The sequence below is a fragment of the Cupressus sempervirens genome, chromosome 9, assembly GCF_028749045.1.
Source record: "Cupressus sempervirens isolate cs-2001-9-10 chromosome 9, ASM2874904v1, whole genome shotgun sequence".
NCBI lineage: Eukaryota > Viridiplantae > Streptophyta > Pinopsida > Cupressales > Cupressaceae > Cupressus > Cupressus sempervirens.
In genome coordinates, this window is record NC_143126.1 from 785,835,908 (window position 1) to 785,847,953 (window position 12,046).

The following is a 12,046-nucleotide window of genomic DNA, read 5'->3' on the forward strand; positions in this document are numbered from 1 at the left end:
TCCACATAGGCCTATTAATAGGGAATCCAGAAGAGATATAGTGTTGAACCAACACTTTCCAAACTTCATCACTAGTGAGAGAACAAATAATCCACTTAGCACAAAGAGTGAGCCCTTGCTTGTAAAGCCTTGCCCGGAGATCCTTGGAAACAAGGATAAATAAGCCAAGATTAAAAAAAAAAAAAAACAAGAAGCATGCACACGACATACAACACATGAAGATCATAAAGATCACAACATAAGACTATCCAAACATCCTGACACCAACGGATCTCCAAATGTCACACTAACATAAATGACCGATAAAAGAATGCACAACTAAATTTCAATCAAAACATATTAAATCAAAAATGTGACAACAAATGATTGAAGAGCACTTAAGAGGGTACCCTAAACACTTTCCGAAAAGTTTAGGTCTTTCCAAAAAGTGCCCATTGTCTGATCGCACAGGTTTTGCAATTTCTAGGCGATACTTTAAATTAGCATTGGGTGATACTTTCCAATATTGTACGACATTTCTAAAGAAGAAAGGCAAAACTTTCAAGGATAGGATGACACTACTCTTAAGAGCATGCGACACTTTACCAGTATCGTACAACTCTTCACCAAGGAGGGTGTGATACTTTCTAGTATCACACAACATTTCTTCCTAAGGGGTGCAATACTTTCCAATATCACATGATAGAATCCTAATGGGCATGCAACATAAAATTGTGTCACCCCATGCTGTCACATGGTCGCCTAGGAAAAGTAAGAAAACAAACAAGGACAAAAAAAAAGGTTAAACAAGGTTCATAACCTCTACGCCAAGGAGGACTAGATCCATAATTTGAGGCGTGAACACTCAAACACACTACTGTAAGATGGAAAACTACATCTAACCATCTAACAAGAAAAAAAGGGAAAGTACAAAAGGAAACATCACAGTGTACTAAAATCAATATTGCAAAGAACAAAAATAACATCGCAATGTACAACACAACCAAGCTAAGTATGCAGTTCCTCCCAACCATCAATAACATTATAATACCATCGTGAGCCCTAACCATCCCCTGCACATAACATCTCAAGCCACCAATCAAATTGTTGGTACTATCATAATAGGGACATCACTACTAAACATGCTACAACATAAGCATAAGGAAATCTAACGTGCTAGAAGTAAAGCATAAGATAATCCTACAAGTAGATAACATCACCTATCACATGCTAATCATCAAAGTAAGGAAATGCATCAATAAATAACATCATCTAAACATGATATACAAGCATCTCAATTAAAGCATAAATCACAAGAAAGCATACTTTGAAACCCAAATCACCAAGTGAAAACATCCAGCAATGGTCGCACTAGGAAAAAGACCACCTCTCTACACTAGTCCCTAGCAGTAGTGTAGGTAGCTATGCCTCCCAACAACATGACACCCATAGGTCCACACCCGTCGTGCTGATGGAGATAATGATCCAACCACAAGCACACAAAACAAACATCCATGGCTAAACACACACTAGATAGTATGATGATTGGCACCAAGACATAGACAATGCATAAACTATAGGTCCTAGTCAGACACTCAATGGGCTACTAAGTAGGGTCTGACATCATGGAGAGTCACTTGGCATCAACAAGCCCAAGCTAATATTGGTAGCTCAGACTTCCCAATGGAAGGAGCGCATCTTGAACCATTTTATTATCTTAAGTTTTATTACCACCCAGTGTGTTATTTTAGTTATCACTTATTTAAAACTTCCTTTCCTTTGCCAACCCTCTGGGCACAATGATCGCCAAGCTGTGGGATAGAAGCCCCCTCCATACGCTACCCTACCCTACCCATGCTCATCCAATGATGAGTGCCCATAGGCATGCAAATCCCCAACCCAACCCTAAAGATCATAACTTCTAAAAGTACAACAGAAGATTGGGCCTCGCAAGTCACCCGATAAATGTACACGAATGTACTCATGTGTGGTGCACCACCAATACGAAGATCATAACACAAGGACTAGATTAGAACACAAAGCAGAAAGTCACTCAACTGAAAATAGAATCGAGAGGACGGATCCAACATGCATCCCAATGCAATGTAAAATCTACTTGCAATAGTAATCTGACTGATATCCAAATGGATTATCCAAGTCCATGACCCACATTATGCCAAGAAAACCTGAGGAAACCAAGGGGCATGTAAAACAAGGTAAAAAACCCCAAAATTTGGAAAAATTCAAAATTGAAACACACTTGTCCTTTGGGCGTAAAAATTATGAAAATCTAAAAATAAATGAGTTTGGACATCGTATGCAAAAATGGCCAGCATAACGGCTCAAAACCCCAAACCCTCATCTCGAAAATAGGGAAAACATTCATACCCAACCAACTGGGCATAACCAATAAACAAAAATGGAGGGGAACACTAGTTCTCAGCCTCCTAACATACTGCTATAAGAAATGGAAGCTAAAATAGAGTAGAAACAATAAAACAAGAATGCCCTACCTGACAACAAAAAAGGCAAAAATTGAAAATCATAGAATAAAATAAATATCCTGCCAAAATTGTTGAAAGTGACAGCAAAGCAAGAACTCCTCGAGCCAAATCCAATGAGTCTGATCTCATGAAAAACCCACACTCATAGCTCCTAGAATGAACAGAAATTGAATCCTTCAGAAGAGGATTCTCAAAAGAGCTCTCAAATTTTCTATTTTGGAAAAGTGAGAAGTGATTAATAAAAACTCTTTTACAATACTTATTCACTTTTCAAGTGAATAGTCAATTAGGGTACATAGCCAATTAGACTAGTTAAACTCTAAATCAACCCAAATGAAAATAGGTTATTCCTCATAATGGGAATTCACCTAAGGCAAAGCTGCCATAAATTAAATCCGAAAAGATTTAAAGTCCAAAAACCCAAATTCACAAAAAAAAATACTAAACAACTTTCGCAACAATGTGAACCTCTAATTGCACAAACATGCTTACTGGTCTAATCACATAATGCAGATGAGTTTGGATTTATCAATCCCCAAAAGGCTTTAATTTAAACCATTAAAATAAGGATACGTCGACCATACAGGGAAGACATTGGTAAATATGAAAAGTTGAATCACTAACTCCATGTGACACTGCTAGGGATATAAATCATGCACACTAAAATACACGATCAAGTGCAATTGCATACTAATATCATAGCTGAAGCAATAATGTGCTAAATGACTAATTAATCCATTTACACCACTCACATTCACATAAAGCATAAAAGATAGAAGAATGAAATAGTTAACCATAGCATGAAATCCATCACATAACATAATAAAAAATATGCCCAAATACCATATAATTAGATATCATCATAGATCTACTATTATCTCAAAATGGAATCAACATGCAAATATGATAAACTAAACAACATAGCAGTAAAGCATCTATGATATTGAGTCAAAGTATAACATACGACCCTCAGGTCATTACCAAATATAAATAACAATAAGATTATCAAGTATCTCTCGAATCAAAATAGACAAGGTATAGACTACAAACATGAGAGGCGCTACATCCTCCCCCACTAGCATAGGCTTACTCCTAGAAGCTAGCAAAAAGGTAGGGGTACAATCCCCTCAGTCATGTAGCATCCTCCCAAGTCGCAGAGGTCTCATCACTCGGGTCCCATTGGACCCTTACGTGCTCTATGTCCTGACCTCGTAAGGTCAGCCTCTAATGTTGTAGGATACAGATGGGCTCCAAAGTAAGTTGCCCATCGACTACCTAGAAAGCATCCCAATCAAAAACATGGGTCACATCTAGAATATACTGCCACAAAATAGAAACATGAAAAACATCGTGGATGCGCGATGGGCTAGGTGGCAATGCTAGTCGGTAAGCAATAGGACCAATCCTCTCAAGGATCTCAAATGGTCCCACAAAACGTGGCACCGACTTAGAGCCTTTCCCATAATGGATGGGGCTCTTCCTTGGATGCACTCACAAAAACACCCTATCACCAATAGAAACATGACGATCCAACCTATGGGCATCTGCATACTTCTTCTGCTTGTCCTGAGCAGTAACCAAATGCTCCCTAATGCAAACAACTCCATATCCTGAAGCATCTTTGGACCCAAAAGAACTCAATCCTTTAAGTGATTCCAACTCAAAGGAGTACGACATGGTCTACCATGCAAGGCCTGAAAAGGTGACATGCCAAGAGAACTATGATACTTGTTGTATGCAAATTCAACAAGTTACAAATAGTCCTCCCACTTCACCTACCTATCCATAACATACATGTGAAGCATATCCTCTAGAACCCAATTCACTCTCTTAGTATGACCATCAATCTCTAGGTGATAAGTCGAACTGAAATTGAGTTGTGCACCCAAAGCATGCTAGAGAGGCATCCATAGTGCATAAGTAAACATTGGATCTCTATCTAAAATAGTTGTGTAGGATACTCTCGTGGGTGAAAAATGTGCTACCTTGGACAATTTGTCCACTGTCACCATGATGCAATCATGTCTCTATGATGACATAGGCAACCTTGTGATAAAATCAATGGATATCATATGCCACTTCCATGCTAAAATGGTATGCGACTGAAAAAGACCTGCCAAATGCTGATGCTTTGCCTTTACTCTTTGGCACTCAAGACATCTAGCAACAAAATCAACAACATCGCACCTCATCCCTACCCAAAAGTACAATTGTTTGAGATCAACATGCATCTTCTTAACACCAAGATGTACAAAATACGGTGCACGATGCACTTCTGACAAAACCAACGTATGAAGATCACTTGACATGGATACATATATACACCCCATGTGTCACAGTAGTCCATCAGACTCAAACACATAATCAAAAAATCTCCCCTCAAGGGTATGCCTAGACTCAATCTCTGCCCTCACCTCTTGATACCAAGTGTCACTAGGCAAGGCCTCCAAGATACGAGCTCAAAAATCTACTCCCAATGACATCACTGATACCTCATGTTACCTCCTACTCAAGGCATTTGCTACAACATTCTCCTTCCCTTTAATGTAATGAACATCAAAGTCATATTCACACAAGAACTCCATCCAATGATGTTGTTGTGCATTCGGGTTTGGTTGAGTAAAGATATACTACAAGCTCCTATGCTCACTATGCAACTCAAACTTGTGTCCCAACAGAAAATGCCTCCAACGGACAAGGGCATGCACTATGACCACAAGTTCCAAATCATGAGTGGGATAGTTAAGCTCATGGTCTTTGAGTTTCCTGGACCCATAAGCAATCACTCGACCATCCTGCATCAACACCGCACCCACACCTTCCATCGAAGCATTTGTGCAAACCATGAAATCGCCTATAGGGTTAGGCACTGCAAGGACTCATGCACTAGTCAAACACTCTTTAAGAGCATAAATGTTACCTCGCACTTGTCTGACCAAACATACTTCTTCCCTTTCCTCTGAAGAGAAGTGATGGGATGAGCTACCTATGAGAAATCCTTCACAAAGCGATGGTAGTAACCCACCAATCCCATAAAACTATGAACTTCTAAGACATTAGTGGGTATCAGCCAATCTATGATAGCACGAATCTTCTTTGGATCCACTGCAATTCCATCACCAATGATGATATGTCCCAAATACTTCACCTCTGATTGGAAGAACCCACATTTACTCAAGTTGCCATACAACTAATGGTCTCTCAAGCACTGCAATACTTGATATAAATGGACTTCATGCTTCTCCACAATCTTTGAATAGATCAATATGTCATCTAGGAACACAATGACACACTGATCGAGGTAAGTGTGAAATACATCATTCATCAAACTCATAAATATTGATGGTGCATTGGTTAACCCAAAGGGTACAACCATGAATTCATAATGCCCATATCATGTACAAAAAGTTGTTCAATGAATGTCAGCCTCCTAGATTCGAAGCTAATGGTATCCTAACTTTAGATCAATCTTTGAGAACACTTGTGCTCCCTTCATCTAATCAAACAAGTCATCTATCCTCAACAAAGGATAACGGTTCTTCACCGTCACCTTATTCAATTGTTAGTAGTCAATGCACAATCGCAAAGAACCATCCTTCTTCTTTACGAAGATGACTGTTGCACCCCATGGGGATACATTAGGATGAATATGGCCCTTGGCCAACAATTCCTCCAACTATAATTTGAGCTCACTCAACTCCTAAGTAGTCATGTGATAAGGAGCTCATGAAATCAGCTCCGCTCCTAGTACAAGATCAATCTAAAAATCAATGTCACACTATAGTGGCATACCTGAAATCTCATCATGAAACACATTAGCATACTCATGAAGGAGTGGGTGATAATCAAGTGTCACTATATGACTCTCGGCTTCCTTGAGATCACTAATAGAAACAAGAAATAATTGACAACCTTTCTACACACTTTGCTTTAGTTGATTAGCTGAGATCATACGAAGTGAGATTGGTCTTAGGACTCCCAAAAGTTCCACCTACCCACCTGTATCATCAACACACTATACCATCTTACGAAGAAAATCAATATTCGCCTGATGGGCAGCTAACCAATCCATGCCCAACACAATGTCATATGATCCCAGAGGTAGAATGGGTAGATCCACTGTGGTGGTGAAGGTTCCCAAATTCAAAACACAACTCCTAACCAATGAGTCAACAACCACTTTGGAACCCATAGCTAACTCAACCAACCACCTATCAACTTGATGTGCTGCCACTAGCCCACATCGCTGAACAAGAGATGGTGATATAAAAGAATCTGAAGCACCGGAGTCAAAAAAAATTGAATTTAAAATACCATGTAACGTAACATACCTATAGCCTCGACTACCATACCCTAGTGATCAACTTGATGATTATCAATTGTTGCAAAGACTCTATGATTCCTACCAGCATCTGTAATAATAGGCTCAGATCTCACTACACCCTTACTAGGTCCTGTGGATGGTTTGATTGAATACTCAAAAGATTTATGGCTAGGCTGGCCACATGAATAACAATTTCCTATAAAGTTGGAACCTATTCTACGACCACCCTGGGTAGCACTAGGATAAGGTGCACTACCCTTGCTAGAATTCTGTTGACTGCTCTAAGGAGGACAATCCTATTGTGATTTATGTCCTCAATTTTGGTCATCTCCTTTCTTACTTGAGGTGCCAAAATTGTGTCCACCCTTGGTCCAAAACCTCTTCTTATTCCTATGATGGGAGCCACCCTGAAAGGGTTCTAATTGGGCTTGGCTTTTTCTAGAAGAATGAGTGAACTATGCATCATGTCCTGAATTCCTTGCACTTTGGTTCTAAGAACCAGATCTACTACTAAAACCTCTAGCCAGATTCTCTTCTACAATATGCGCCTTCTCAACAATGAGAACAAGAGTCCTAGGTTGATGCATATATACTTCTCTAATGAGGGCATCTTTGAGGCCTCAAATGAAATGATAAGTCAGGAGTAAATCATCATGGTTGTAGCATGAATAATACCTAAGCTCAAAGAATCAAATTTCATATTGATCCACTTTCATGTTTCCTTGTCAGAGTGAATGGAACTCATCAGCACGGGCCTCCCTAAACTAAGGAGATAAGAATCTCTCTCAGAACCAATCCTCAACGATCTCCCAGGTGAGATCTATAACACCAATCTAAATCTTCTAACTCTCAATATTCCACCAAATGGATGCATGTTTCCTCAACTGCATAATTGCACAACGGGCCCTCATGTTGGTTGAATATGGATACATGGTGAAGCAGTGCTCCATGTCCAACAACCAAGTCTCAGCCTTGAGGCCACTTCCCTTGCCATCATAAAATGGCAATTTGGATTGTTGAAGAGACTTCATGATATCCAACCTCATGGAATCTTCACTGTTGTGATCCTAACCACCCTAACAGTGCCCTCTACCACCTGGTGGAGTAAGAGAATGTTCATGTTCATGTTCCTCCTCTCTATGCTCTGAATGAAAGGAATCTCCATGATGAGATCCCTCTTCCCGATCATGATCTTGTCGGTGCTCCTTAACATGAGGGCCCAACCAAGCAAGAATTTCTTGGAGCACTAGTAACAATGCTTCCACGCCATTCTAATTAGCATTATTACCCTATTCTCCCCCTCCTTCCTGACTTCCTTCTTCTTGCTGTCCATCTCCACTGTTCTCGCTATGGGTACCACCATGATCACCAAGTCTATGTATAAGAGGCATCTCATTGGAAACAACAAGATAATGTCAGAATAATAAGATCACAAGCATAAGAGGCAAAAACATGAATTAACAAGATATCAAAATAACCACCATAATATAATAATACATAAGGGAAAACAAAACCATAGTGGAAGTATAACATAGAGATCCAAATGTTGCAACATGGGCTCTGATACTAGATGTAATGCCCCGCCCAGAGATCCTTGGAAACAAGGATAAATAAGCCAAGATAATTTTATTTTTTAAACAAGAAGGATGCACACAACATACAACATATGAAGATCATAAAGATTGCAATAGAAGACTATCCAAACATCCTGAAACCAATGGATCTCCAAACGTCTCTACTGACCAAAACGACCGATAACAAAAGACACACAACTGAATTTGAATCAAAATATACCAAATCTAGAATGCGACAAAAAAGGATTGAAGAGCACTTAAGAGGGTACCCTAAACACTTCCCAAAAAGTTTAGGTCTTTTTGAAAAGTGTCTGTTGTCCGTCCACATAGGGTTTGCAATTTCTATGCGATACTTTACCAGTATTGTATGACTCTTCACCAAGGAGGGTGTGATACTTTCTAGTATCGTATGACATTTCTTCCTAAGGGGTGTGATACTTTCTAGTATCACACAAGAGAATCCTAATGGGCATGCGACATAAAATTGTATCACCCCATGTTGTCACATGGTCACCCAGGAAAAACAAGAAAACAAACAAGGACAACAAAAAAGGTTAAACAGGGTTCAAAACCTCCACACCGAGGAGTACCAGATTAACAATTCAAGGTGTGAACACTCGAACACACTACTGAAAGACAAAAAACTACATTTAACCATCTAACAAGTAGAAAAGGGAAAGTATAGAAGGAAACATCATAGTGTACTGAAATCAATATTGCAAAGAACAGAAATAACATCACAATGTACAACACAACCAAACTAAGTACGCAATTCCTCCCAATTGTCAATAGCATTATAAGACCATCGTGGGCCTTAGCCATCCCCCGTACATAAAATCCCAAGCCACCAATCATATCATCAGTATTATCATAATAAGGACACCACTACTAAACAGGCTACAACATAAGCATAAGAAAATCTAACATTCTAGAAGTAAAGCATAAGATAATCCTACAAGTAGATAACATCACCTATCACATGCTAATCATCAAAGTAAGGAAATGTGTCAATAAATAACATCATCTAAACATGATATACAAGCCTCTCAATGAAAGCATAAATCACAAGAAAGCATACTCCAAAACTCGAAGCACCAAGTGAAAACATCCAGCAACAGTCGCATTAGGAAAAAGATTGTCTCTATACACCGATCCCTGGTAGTGGTGTAGGTAGCTATGCCTCCCAACCACGTGGCACCTGTAGGTCCACACTTGTCGTATTGATGGAGCTAATGATCCAACCACAAGCACACAAAACAAATGTCCATGGCTAACACACATGCTAGACAATATGATGACTGAAACCAAGAGATAGACAATGCATAAACTACAAGTCCTGGTTAGACACTCAATGGGCTACTAAGTAGGGGCTGACATTATGGAGAGTCACTTGGCATCAACAAGCCCAAGCTAATATTGGGAGCTCAGACTTCCCAATGGAAGGAGCACATCTTGAACCATTTTATTATCTTAAGTTTTATTACCACCCAATGTGTTGTTTTAGTTACCACTTATTTAAAACTTCCTTCCCCTTGCCAACCCTCTAGGCACAATGATCACCAGGCTATAGGATAAAAGCACCCTCCATATGCTACCCTACCTTACCCATGCTCATCCAATGATAAGTGCCTGTAGGCATGCAAATACCCAACCCAACCCCAATGATCATAACGTCTGGAAGTACCACAAAAGATCGAGCCTCGCAAGTCACCTGACAGATGTACGCGCATGTACTCATGTGTGGCACACCACTAGCATGAAGATCATAACACAAGGACTGGATGAGAACACAAAGCAGAAAGTTACTCAACCGAAAAAAAATTGAGAGGACAAACACAACACACATCCCAATACAATGTAAAAGTGCAATAGTGGTTTGACTAATATCCAAACAGATCATCTAGGTCCATGACTCACATTGTGCCAAGAAAACTTGAGGAAATCAAGCGACATGTAAAATGACGTAAAAAACTCCAAAATTTGGAAAAAATCAAAATTAAAACCCATTTGGCCTTTGGGTGTAAAAACCCCAAAAATCCAAAAATAAATGAGTTTGGACACCGTATGCAAAAATGGACTACATAATAGCTCAAAACCCCAAACCCTCATCCCAAAAATAGGGAAAACATTCATACCTGACCAACCGAGCAAAACTAGCAAACAAAAACAGAGGGGAACACTAGTTCTCAGCCTCCTAACATACTGCTACAAGAAAGAGAAGTTGAAACGAAGAAGAAACAATAAAATGGGATGGCCCTACCTAACAATGAAAGGGGTAGAAATTGAAACCCACAAAATAAAATAAATATCCTGCCAAAATTGTTAAAAGTGACGGCAGAGCAAGAGCTCCATGGGCCAGATCCAATGAGTTTGATCTCATGAAAAACCCATGCTCACAACTCCCACATTGAACAAAAATCGAATCCTTTAGAAGATGATTCTCAAAAGAGCTCTCAAACTTTCTATTTTGAAAAAGTGAGAAGTGAATAATAAGAACTCTTTTTCAATACTTATTCACTTTTCAAGTGAATATTCGATTAGGGTACATAGCCAGTTAGACTAATTAAACTCCGAATTGACCCAAAAGAAAACAAGTTATTCCTTGTTATAGGAATTCACCCAAGGCAAAGCTACCAAAAATTAAATTTGAAAAGATTTAAAGCTCAAAAACCCAAAATCTCAAAAAAAATCACTAAACAACTTTCATGACAATGTGAACCTCTAAATGCACAGACACATTTATTGGTCTAATCACATAATGCAGATGAGTTTAGATTTATCAATCACCAAAAGGCTTTAATTTAAACCATTAAAATAAGGGTACATCAACCATACAAGGAAGACATTGGTAAATATGAAAAGTTGAATCACTAAATCCATGTGACACTATTAGGGATATAAATCCTACACATTAAAATACATGACCAAGTGCAATTGCATAATAATATCATAGCTGAAGCTATAATGCATTAAATGACTAATTAATCCATTTACATCACTCATGTTCACATAAAGCATAAAAGATACAAGGATGAAATAATTAACCATAGCATGAAATCCATCACATAACATAATCATAAATATGCCCAAATACCATATAATCAGATATCATCATAGATCTACTATCATCTCAAAATGGCATCAACATGCAAATATGATAAACTGAACAACATAGCAGTAAAGCATCTATGATATTGAGTCAAAGTATAACATATGACCCTCAAGTCATCACCAAATACAAATAACAACTAGAGTATCAAGTATCTCTCGAATCAAAATAGACAAGGTACAAACTACAAACATGAGAGGCACTACATTGCTTGTGTGTGGAAAGAAAGCCAAGGCCGCTAGACTCTTTAGGGAGACAATAAAAATTCCAAGCAACCCTATGAAAACCATGATGATAAAACCTAGAAGCCCAAAGAAAATCATAGAGAAAATACTCCAGCTTGAGATAGGAGGCTTTGGAAGGAACTCAACAAGAAGAGTAATACACATGAGTAGTTGCCAACACTGTACAGAAAACTTGTAATTTCCTCGCAAGAGAAAGGGGTTTAGTAATCTAATAATCAAGTTTTTTCTCAATTTTCATGAGCACAACATTCCACAGCTTGAAAGGCGAAGGGGATGCCCAAAAAGTGGAATATCTCCTTGTGAGTAACCCA